Here is a 12,413-nt window from a genome sequence, read left to right on the forward strand (position 1 = left end):
AGTGCTGGTAGCTGGGATTTGCAAGGAAATAGCAATTTCCTTTTTTAATCACATCACTAAAGAAAAGCAGTATCACATCCCAAGTGTTATTTGGGGCAGATCAAAGCATAAACATCACTACATGGCATAAGGTCAAGTGTCTTGCACACATTACCTAACAGAATTTAGCCATCGCACGCAAACAGTCCCTAAGATTCAGCTCAGGTTCCCATGCAGCTGTTTTGTATACAAACCAGGTGCTTCGGGGCCCATCTAAGTGGCTCACTTGGCCAGAAGCCTGGTAAAACCTGGCCTTCCCGGCCTTGTTTCTCCCGGCTCACAGTGATGGATCTCAGACATTGTAAAACGTCCTATCAAAAAACCAAGAGGGCGTTTACCTTGAAATTTTGTGTAGAAATGCTGATTTGACCTGTCCCCCTGGTATGGCTGACTCATTCTCTGCGGCACTGAGGGTCACCTGAGTCTGCTGCTCACACAGCCACGTTAACAGAGCGGCCCCGCTGAGGTCCGGCCTCGAGACTGGCTGTTAACCCCTTAGTAGCTATTTTAGAAGCCCGGTGAGGGGTTATCATTGCATGGACAGGAGCTTCTGTTCCAATTCTGCTTCAACTAGTGGGGCTGCTAACACTGAGTCTCTTTTTCTCCTTCCCTCCCTCCCTTCCCTCTGTTTTTCTTCCAATTACCATTTCTTGCACATATGGGATAACAGGTTGATTTTTGTTTTTAATGTTACCTGGCAGGCCCCTTTCTCCTCTATCACAACTGCAGTCTCAAAATATTCTCACTTCATTCTCCTTTAGCAGCATTTTAATTTAAAAATTCCCTTAAAATCAGAAAAAAAGCTCAGGTATGTTATAATTTCTTTTAATATTTTTGCTTACATATACAGTATCATAATTCACTTATTAAAAGTTACTGCCAGAAATACAACAAGGAAAAGGTAGGTTGTTGGCTGTCATTTCAGACTGTGACGTACTTGGAGGTAGTGACAGGACATGAAACAGGATCCTCTAGGCAAGGAAATTGTCTGCTCAGCTACAACCTGCAATTGAGGAGCTCTAAAACATGATAGTTTTATCAACAGTCAATATGAGATAGCTGTGTAAATACTATTTTAGGTTGTTCCAATCAAGGAAATAGGGGTGACTCAGCTGTTTATTCAAGTATTCATCACGTCAGGCATGTGCTGGTCATGGAGGTACACAAGTAACCATGGCTGATGTAGTCCCTGATATGATGGGGCTATTTGGCATAAGAGACATTAAATAAATATTTTCCCAGTTAATAAATTACAGTCCTTCTGAGTGCCATGGAAGGAATGTACAGAGGTGGGAATATGTAATATGGGGGTGATTCCTGGTCTAGAATTTGGGTGGGGAGCAGTAGCAGGGTTGTTCTCCTGGGGCAGGGGTGGGTAAGGATAGGCCGAGTGTGGGTCGAGGTTGACTAGACCCAGAGAGGAGTCAAATCCAGGCCGAGAGAACGTGCAGGTGCCAGGCTGCGTGCAGGTGAGAGAACGTGCAAAGCAAGAGCTTTGGCGCCTCTGAAGACCAGAAAGAGTGGTGGGGGTCAGTGTGTGGAGGAGGCGGAGGCGGCACGCAGGCCGGGGTGGCCCAGGAGACCCAGGATAGGCATTCTGGGTCCTGCGAAGAATTTTTAGGGTGACTTTACATGAAGTTGTATGAATGAGCTGCAGCTGCATAACAAACACCGCCCCGTCTCAGGAGAATGAGATGGTGAGCGTTTATTTCTTGCTCAGACGAGTCAGCTGGGTGGGCCTGGCTTCCACTGTGGGTGTGAGGTCTGCCACGGGGGCTCTGCTCCACGCCGGCCACGCTGGGGCCTCAGCCTAGGGCCCGGGCTGCCTGCAGGGGCTCCTCGTTGGCGATGCTGCACCAGGGTGAGCCTGACAGCAGACTGGCACAGGCGTAAGGAGGAAAAGAGCGCGCTGGTCTGTCTCCTATGCCCCGTGTTTATCTCAAGAAGCTCTAACTTGCCCACACCTCCGTTCCCCGGGCAACCGCTGGGGACACGCGAGGGGTTTCAGCTGAGTCCAAGGGCCAGAGGGTCCCGGGGAAGGTTGAGAGCCCAGCAAAAAAAAAAGGAGGCAGTCATCCAGGGACTCTGAGAAGGTCTGTAGGGTTTACGTCCCAAAATAAGCAAGTTACACAGAAAGTTCAAAGACCCACCATGTTCAACTCTTGCAAGAGGGCCATCTGCTTTGTGGCACATGAGCTAACATCCCATTGGCCAAAATGAGCTACGTGCCCACGCCCAACACCAATGGGGCGCAGGGGACAACCTTCTAGGGAGGCGGTGGTGGGGGGGAGCTTTTCTGCAATAATCTAATCACGGAAGCCACTGAGGGATTACAGCGCGGAGGTGGGGAGGCAGATTTGACTTTAAAATGCTCGGTGGAGAGTATGGGAAACCGATTCAGACTCAAGACCATGGTAGGGAAACAAGGCGGTTACTGTGCTATGGTAAGAGAGATGGTGGTGGCTTGGACGAGGCGGTGCTAATGCAGCTGGAGAGGATGGATTCAGATACATAGACTGTAGATAGAAATGACAAGATATGTCGACGTTCCAGAAACGCCAAGACCTTCACCCTGGCTTTCCCATCAGCTCCTGAGTGGAGGGACGTGCTATTCATTGTGACAGAGAAAAAACTAGTTTTATGATGGGAGATGATGAGGTAAGTTTTGTGTCCACTTGATTTTGGCAGAGCAGGTAGACATCTGAGTGGGGCACCGTCTGTGTCGTCACTATGAATCGCATCTTACACACCCAGTGCTGGCAGAACTTTCGTAATTTCTCCAGAACAGGACTTGTTGTTCTGCTTATGTTTGCTAGGAACCAGAAGAGATTTCAAGTAGACATTTCAACAAAAACAAATAACTTTAACAAATAAATAACTTCTCGGAGATAATTTAGTCTAACCTCTTCATTTGACAATTACATTTAAGAAGACCCAGAAGTATTTTATTCCTTCTTGTATAGATGCATTGTTTTAAAAAGCATAGCTTATATAATCAATCAATATGCAAAAATTTTATTAAACATTTATGGTGTGTTTCATACTTTATTTGTGGTATGAAATATAATCATTAGTAACAATTAGGACAGTAATGATATAAAATTTTGTTAAGCACTGTGTGTCAGGCATTTACCAAGTGTTGTTCATGTATTATCTCATTCATTCCTTGTACCAGAATGAGTTTATGAAGAAAATGAGACATAATGGTTAGCACTGGTCCAGTGTCCATGTTCTTAATTATTGTGCTATATTATTCTGGTCCCTGACTTACAGCAACCAAATATACGCTGGGAGGGGCAAATGCTACACACACACTTAGAAAACTGTACAGGAAGACATATTTGAATACTGACTGTGGTGGGGGTTATAGGCTAGTAACTGCTATAAAATTGTACAGACTGGGGACCTCATATTACAGGGACAGTAGTATAGACTTTGTTCCTTCCTCTTAGTGTCAGGATGATCATCTCTGTGGGACATCTCCTAGGGAGAGATGAACATGGTAGGTCTTTACCTTTTCGTGTAACTTGCTTATTTGGGGATGTAAACCCTGTAGACCTTCTCAGAGTCCCTGGATGACTTCCTCCTTTTTCCTGTTTGCTCTGAACCTCCCCTGGGACCCTCTGACCCTTGGACTTAGCTGAAACCCCTCACCTGTCCCCAGCGGTGGGAGGTGTGGGCAAGGTAGATCCTCTTGAAATAAACTCGGGACATGAGAGACAGATCAGCGCTCTTTTCTCTCTTCCATGGCCTACCGTAAGGGGTGGGTTCCTCATGCTATTCTTCCAGAGAGTTTGCATGTGTTGAGTGAGTCCATCCAATAAGGCTCCTTTCTGAGCATCGTCCTGATGTTGAAATAAACAAACTTCTCTGAAGACAGCGCTTTGCTCCTTGCCCAGCTCCCCTTTCCCATGACCCTCTCTGCTCATGGCTTGTTCCTCTCATGTAGAATGCTAGCATCTTAATCCTTCTCTCAGGCTCTGTATTCTAGGAGACATGGGTGATGAAAACATTTACAGTTTCAGCTCTCTGCAAGTGACATCACGATTTCATCGTATGTAGTAGTTTCTAATTTCTTCTTGTTGAGGCAAGAAGCTGACTCTTATTCTCCTCTGTTCCTGGATCTTCAGTTGTGCTTTGGGGGATGAAGGAAAGTCTGTGTTTGGGGGCAGCATAAACAAGTGATGATGAGGCCACCAGAAATGATTAGGGAAATTTGGGGAGCAGCAGATTGGAATGAGGACAAAACCCAACACTTTCTGGGTATTCTCAGAGTTGTGCAGGCTATGGATTTCCTAAGTCAGAGGGTTCAAATTTGCTTGTTTGGATATTGTGGGTATTGAGTCATCACAGAAGAGGAGAATCTTGGGATAGAAGCTGTGTGTATATGGTATTGTACATCAAGATATGGTATGTTTATGATTGGAGGGCACATGAGTTAAAAAACACCTGGGAGAGTGGACAAGGTCCCTGTCTAGGAGACGGCACAGCTGCCCTCTCCAGGGGAACAAGGGCAGCAGGAGGAACATGGGAGTCTGTGAACATGTCTCCCCGCAGAGCAGGCAGGAGAAGGAAAGGCAAGAAGCACTGGAAAGAGCACGGGAGCGAAGGCCTCATTCTTTGCCATTAGCTGCAAGGCCTTTACTCTGGCCCTACACGGACCTGTCAAAAATACAAGTCTCATCGCATCACCAATCTACCTGAAACACTTCAACGGTTTCTCGTTGCCTGTAAGATAAAGCACAAAACTCGTAACCTGCTGGGTGAGATTGTCTGAGCCGGTGCCGATACCGAACTGCTCAGCCCCGACTCCTGTCACCCGGCTCTAGGCTCCTTCCACGTTAGCCATTCCGGGTATGTTTGTTTATGATACTTCTGTTCTTATACATGTGGGCCTTTGACCAAAGTTCTTCTTCCACTCGTGTCACTCTTCCCTTTCTTGGTCAGCTCATCATTTAGAGTTGCAGATGAAATGCCATTTCTTTAGGCTGACCCTCCCCAGCTTCCCGGACTGCAAGGGCCCTTGGCATATGCCCCTGTAGTGCTTGGTGCTTTCTCTCTCTAATATTCATTCGGCCAACGTTTCTGGAGCCTGGCATCGTTACATGCATGAGAGATACGGCAGTGAAGGCAGCGGTCAAAAACCCTGTCTTATCACACTTGGAGTTACTGGCCTGCTGCTTGTATTCTGCCGGCACAGCTCCAAGAGGGCAGGAGCATCTCTCTCCTGTTCGCTGCTTTATATGCAGCATGTAGTATGGAGCCTGCCACACTGTACATGCTTAGTGAATATTTGTCAAATAAATGAATGGTAAAGAAGCTGGAGATTCCCCAGGGCTGTAACCTACAGGCCTTAAGGACACCTTGGTGGGCAGTTCTGACACAGTCAGAGGCATAAAGTGGTTTAGCACGCTGGGGCAGCTCCAGACTCGCTAGGAATTATGAATGATGTAAAAGGATAACTTAACCTGTTAGGCAGAAACATTTCAGGCTATCAGGGCCAAATATTGATTTTAAATGTTTTAAGAGGGTTCACTGTTGAACAGAGTGGGAGGGCCAAGAAAAGAAACCCCGGCCCCGGGGGCTCACTAGAGTCCTGGCTGGTCTCCATGCATGCTTATCACACAGGGGGTTTTAAAAGCAATCTTGTTTATTTGGGGGTAGGCTACAGTTGTACAATGTTTGGAATTGTTATTTCTTTCATCTCTATCTATTGGCACAAGAGGATAGAACTAAGTTGGGAAAACTAATTTTGCTTTTGAAAATATATTCCTTTGCAAATTAATGTTCAACTACAAATAAATACTGGTTCTGAATAAGAAGTTTGGGAGAGTGAAATAACTAATTCTAGATAGGAAATTCCTTGAGGACCAGGTCTGTACCACATTCACCTTTGAGCCTCAGTACTGAGCAACAATCCTGGCAGTAATAAATTACCCAGTATTGTTTTTTCTTTTCATGAGTGAAGAAACACAGTCTCTTGACCAGGAAAGAAAAATCTGTTGAATTGCTTATTCTGGTTAGCATAGAGACCAAAAATTATTAATTGGCTGAAGTTCAAAATTTATAGATTACTTTGATGTAGATATAGTCAGGAAAAATAGTGAACCAAAATCAAAATAAAATATTTAAATTAGATTGCACTATTATATTTATTTGAAGCCTACCTACTTGGATAAGGAAATCACAAATACAAGAAAATAAAATATATAAAACAAAAACCATGGAAGAGAAAGTAGAGAAGAAGATTACATTAAGAAAACATTTTTGAGAAAAAGCCGTATCAATTTAGGACGACACCTAGCTGTCAGTTTCCTGTTAGCCTAGGAATATGTACTTATCATTGTCTGGTGGACAGAAACATCTAAGTTCATCAGGAGACAGAAATGTTTTCCTGATCCCGAAATCTGAGGTAATTTATCAGACGGGTCTTTGTAAAGACGACATTGAGAGAAACAGGGAAAAGATCGATAATGTCAATTTTACAAATAAAGATGAAAAGATGAATACAGGGAAGTCACCTCTTTTCTCAGCAGTGGGTGAGAGATGAGGACGTATTAAATCAGGGTTCTAATAAAAGCTGTTCCTGAGGGTATGATGAGTAGTTTTATGTTTCTCTGGAATGATGTGGCATAAATTTGGAGAGGATTAAGAAATGAATATGCTGTATCATCCTTTGTCCTGTGTATCTCTGAGACCTAGGAGCAACAGATGGGTGTCGGAAGCCCAGGGAGGGGTGGTGGAAGACTGTGCGGCCTTGAGGGCAGGGAGGGGGAGGCCATGTGGGAGCCCTGATCTTTCATCAGCACTCCTACCTCTGCTTCAACCAGCGATGTTCCTCAAGTCTAGGTTTTACATTTTGGGGTTCCTGCCTTATTTTTCCTTACCTCTGAAAGGAAAGTTCTGCTGAGAGATAGGGAAATGTGCCCTAGAACATACTGTTACTGAAGAAACACACTATTTAAAAAGCACCCACCTTCTCTGACCCACCACTCTTCACCCCCTTTCCTTGCTTTATTTTCTCAACAGCAACTTACCAATATCTAAGTTACTATAAAGTGGATTTCTTCATTTTGTGTATTGGTCAAGTTAAATAGGAAACAGCATCCTCAAACTGGGTGGTCTGAGGACAATGTAATAAAAGAATGATTTACAAAGGTGTGGGCAAGGTTTAGGAATCCAACAAGGGCTGACATAGTGCCTCGGGGCCAACAGCAGTGGTGGTGGTGGTGGGGACCTGTTGCCACCACCAGGCCTATAAAGAAAAGGGAAAGAGCAGTTACTGGAGTCAAGGGAGGAGTTTAGAGGGCAAGGCATCTAGAGAATCTAGAGAGGGCTGCCTTTGAGAGAAGCATGCGGCCATCCCACGATGAGTAAACTCCACCACTTTTCTCTTGTGCTGCAAATGCCTACCGTTGGCCAAATCCAACCAGAGATGGGAGGGCAAGAGAGCCTGTGGCTGTGGTCTGTAGAGATGCGCAGATCAGCGTGGGGAGGGCTGGACAGCAGATCGGGAGGCGCATATAAGATTGTCATTAAATTTCAATTCCTGGCTTTCTCTTCCAACAAGAAGTTTCATGAATGCTGAGATTTTTATCCGCTTTATTCTCTACTATATCCCCTGTGCCTGGAATTGGTGTTCAATAAATTTCTTGAATGAAGAAATAACAGTTGTTTTAATGTAAGTTAAAAAGCTAAGCTATATAAGCAACATGCTACTAAACAACCAGTGGGTCAATGAAGAAATAAAAGAGGAAATAAAAAAATACTTGGAGAATAATGAAAATATGAACAATGGTCCACAATCTTTGGGATGCAGCAAAAGCAGTTCTAAGAGGGTAGTTCATAGCTGTACAGGCCTCAAGAGACAAGAAAAATCTGAAATTAACAATCTAACCATACACCAAAAGGATCTAGAAAAGGAGGAACAAACAAAGCCCAAAGTTAGTAGAAGCAATAAAATAATAAAGATCAGAGGGGAAAACAATGAAATAGAGATTTAAAAAATACAAATATCAATGAAACTAAGAGCTGGTTTTTCAAAGAGATAAACAAAATTGTTAGACCTTTAGCCAGACTCATCAAGCAAAAAAGAGGACTCAAATAAGTAAAATCAGAAATGAAAGATTAATTACAACTGATACCACAGAAATACAAATGAGCATAAGAGATTACTATGAAAAATTCATATGCCAACAAATTTGATTACCTAGAATAAATGGATAAATACCTAGAAATATGCAATCTTCTAAGACTGCACCAGAAGAAACAGAAAATCTGAACAGACCAATTGACCAGTAATGAAATTGAATTGGTAATCATAAAACTCCCAACAAACAAAAGTCCAGGACCAGACAGCAGTATAGAAGAATTTTACCGCACATTTAAAGAAGAGTTAACACCTATCCTCTTCAAGGCATTTCAAAAAATTGAAGAGGAAGGAAAACTTCTAGTTTCATTCTACAAGGCCAGCATTACCCTGATACCAAAACCAGATAAGGGCACTACAAAGAAAGGAAACTATAGACAGTTTCCCTGATAAGCACAGATGCAAAAATCCTTAACAAAATTAAATATGAGCAAATGAATCCAAAAATACATTAAAAGGATCATTCACTATGGCCAAGTGAGATTTATTCCAGGGGTGTAAGGATGGTTCAGTATTCTCAAATCAATCAGTGTGATACACCACATTAACAAAAGGAAGGATAAAAACCGTATGATCATCTCAGTAGATATTGGAAAAATATTTGACAAAATTCAACATCCATTCAAGATAAAACCTCAAAAAGTTAGGTATAGAGAGAACATAATGCCAAATAGGACAAACCCACAACTAACATCATAATCAATGGCAAAAAGCTGAAGTCTTTTACTCTAAGATCAGGAACAAGGATACTCACTCACCACTTTTAGTCAATGAATTACTGGAAGTCCTAGCCATAGCAATCAGACAGGAAAAAGAAATAAAATGTACCCAAGTGGTAAGGAAGAAATAAAACTGTCACAGATTACATGTTCTTAAAGATGACATGATACTGTATATAAAAGACCCTAAAGACTCCATCAAACAGCTATTAAAATAAATGAATCAGTAAAATCATAGGATACAAAGTCAATACCCAGAAATCTGTTGTGTTTCTAATAAAGAAATAATGAACTAGAAGAAAGAGAAATTAAGAAAGCAATTCCATTTATAATTATATCATAAAGAATAAAATGTCTAGGAATAAATCTGACTAAGCAGGTGAAAGACCTATACATTGAAAACTAAAAGACACTGAAGAAATTGAAAAATACACAAATAAATGGAAATATATTCCATGCTAATGGATAGGAAAAATTAATAGTGCGAAAAAGCCATACTACCTAAAGAATCTACAGATTCAAAGCAATCCTTATCAAAATACCAATGGCATTTTTCACAGAACTAAAGCAAATAATCCTAAAACTTGTATGGAAGCACAAAAGAAACTGAATGCCCAAAGCAATCTTGAGAAAGAAGAACAAAGCTCAGGGTATCATGCCCCCTGATTTCAAGCTACACTACAAAGCTACAGTGTTAAAACAGTATGGTACTGGCAGAAAGACAGACACATAGATAAATGGAAGAGAATAGAGAGCCCAGAAATAAATCCACTCTTATATGGTTAATTAATATATGGCAAAAGAGACAAGACAATCTCTTTAATAAACGGTGATAGGAAAACTGGACAGCTACCTGTCTTAACACCATATAAAAAAATAAACTCAAAGTGGATAAAAATCTAAATATAAGATCTGAAACCATAAAACTCCTAGAAGAAAACAGGAAATACACTCTTGAACATCAGCCTTAGAAATTTTGTTCCAGATGTGTCTCCTTAGGTAAGGGAAACAAAGCAAAAATAAAAAAGTGGGACTTAATCAAACTAAAAAGCTTCTGCACAGTAAAAGGAGACCATAAGCAAAATGAATAGGCAACCTACTATGTGTGGGAGAATATATTTGCGAATGATGTATCTCGTAAATGGTTCATATCCAAAATAAAGTGCTTATACAACTGAACACCAAAATACAATCAATTAAAATGAGCAGAAGTCCTGAACAGATATTTTTCTAAAAAAGACACACAGATGGCCAATAGGCACATGAAAAGATGCTCTATATTTCTAATCATCAGGGAAATACTAATCAAAACCACAATGAGATATCACCTTACACCAGTCAGAATGATTATTATAAAAAAGATAGGAAATAGCAAGCATTGGTAGATGTAAAGAAAAGGGTACCTTCATGCACTGTTGATAGGAATGTAAATTGGTACAGCCACTATGGAAAACAGTATGGAGGTTCCCCTTCCCCCACCAAAATAGAAATACCATACGGTCCAGTAATTCCACTTCTGGGTATTTACCTGGAGAAAACAAAGTCACTAATTTGAAAAGGTATGTGCGCCCTTATGTTTTCTGCAGCATTATTTACAATAGCCAAGACCAGAAGCAACTAAAGTGTCCATCAATAAATGAATGGATAAATAAGATGTGGTACATACATACAGTAGAATATTAGTCAGCCATAAAACAGAATGAAATATTGCCATTTGCAACAACATGGGTGGACTTAGAGGGTGTTATGCCAAGTAAAATAAGCCAGAGAATGACAAATACCGTATTATTTCACTTATATGTAGAATCTAATAAAACAAATAAACAAAGCAGAAATAGACTTGTAAACACAGATCACACACTGGTGGTCACCATAGGGGACGCGGCAGGGGAACTGGCAAAATACGTCAAGGGAATGGAGAGGCACAAGCTTGCAATTATAAAATAAGTAAGTCACAAGGATGAAAGTACAGCATAGGGAACACAGTCAATAATATTCTAATTTCTTTATATGATGGCAGATAGTAACTATGCTTATTACGGTGAGCACTTAGTAATTTATATAATTGTCAAATTACTGTGTTGTATACTTAAAAATAATATGATACTGTACATTAACTATAAGTCAATTAAAAAAATTCAGCTATAATGGTAGGCTATTTATAATATGTCGGTTCTCCCTCTCCCTGATTTATGAGTAATAAATGCTTCATTCTCAATACACTGTGTGTGTGTGTGTGTATGTGTGTGTGTGTGTGCACGCGCATGTGGTTTCCCACACAACACCAAGCAATTCTTGGACACCAGCGGGCTGTCTTACAATTCAACTACATTCTGATGCTAACTACTTGGAGGAACCCACAGGGGCCGGGTTCTCCGCGATCGCCCCACCTCCAGCTGCTGGTCACAACGCCAACTGTGCTCCTGACCCATTGGCTACAGACGGGAGGCCCCCACGGCCCCCTCCTCAGGTTCAATTAATTAGCTACCGCAGTTCACAGAAGTCAGAGGAGGAAGAAAGTCAGACTCACAGAAGTCTAGTTACTTACTAGATTCCCAGTGTATCATGAAGTATATCACCCAGGAACAGCTGGACTTAAGAGATGCGCAGGGCAGGGTGTGTGGGAAGGGCATGGAGCTTCCCTGCTCTCTCTCGGAGCACAGCATTCTCCCCAAGTCTCCACGGATTCACCGATCTGGAAGCTCCCCGATCTCAGTCCTTTGGGGTTTGTAGGGAGGCTTCACTACACCGGCACGATTGATTAAATCATGGGCCACTGGCAATTGGCTCGAACTCCAGCCCCTCTCGCCTCCCTAGAAGTCACCAGTGGGTCTGAAAGTTCTAAGCCTCTAATCACAAATCTGGCTCCACTGGCAGCCAGGCCCTATCCTGAGGTGCTTTCCAAATTCCCCTCATTAACGTAACAGAAGACACCTTTTAACACTCTCAACGCTTAGGAAATTCCAAGGGTTTTGGCAGCTGTGAGCCAGAAACTGGGACAAAGACTAAATATGTATTTCTTATAATAATCACAATATCACATATTTATAATTTGTGTGTGCGTGCATGCACACAGGTGCATTTGTATGTATCCCCAGCATGGTGTATAGAGAATTATTACATTATTAACACTTGTGAAATGATTTTCACCTGGATTCTGAATAACTGTATTCAGAAGAACTGCCTGCACCAGCATTTTCTGTATATTAGCATACTTCAAACCATTCAATCATCTTCATTTCTAGGGGACTCATGTTGCCGAGGCCGGCATCACCTTCTTAAGGCCCATGCACTTCAGTACGGAGATAACCACGGCCTAACACATCCAGCACGTTTCACCACTACGCCGGTGAAGATTCATCACAGAGACAACTGTTTTGAACACCCTTCTGTGGAGGCAAAAAAAAAAAAAAAAAAAAAGAAGGTCAGTGATTTATCTGAGCGGACAGATGGGCCATCATGTGTTCCTTCCAGGTGATCTAATTTGGTCTCTGACAGGCTGTAAA

The 12,413-nt window shown here is 42.0% G+C and overlaps 1 long non-coding RNA gene across 1 annotated transcript in view; it reads right to left on the bottom strand.

The window, feature by feature from the left end:
* Positions 1-848: 848 nt before the first annotated feature.
* Positions 849-12,413, bottom strand: part of LOC108389329 (uncharacterized) — a 39,744-nt gene continuing 28,179 nt past the window's right edge. The window contains exons 8-10 of the long non-coding RNA XR_012125533.1: positions 12,058-12,296; positions 11,456-11,625; positions 849-2,851 (exon numbers count right to left, since the gene is read on the bottom strand). This is a non-coding gene — a long non-coding RNA (uncharacterized lncRNA). The remainder of the gene's footprint in view (positions 2,852-11,455; positions 11,626-12,057; positions 12,297-12,413) is intronic.

This window comes from Manis javanica, chromosome 15, assembly GCF_040802235.1.
Source record: "Manis javanica isolate MJ-LG chromosome 15, MJ_LKY, whole genome shotgun sequence".
NCBI lineage: Eukaryota > Metazoa > Chordata > Mammalia > Pholidota > Manidae > Manis > Manis javanica.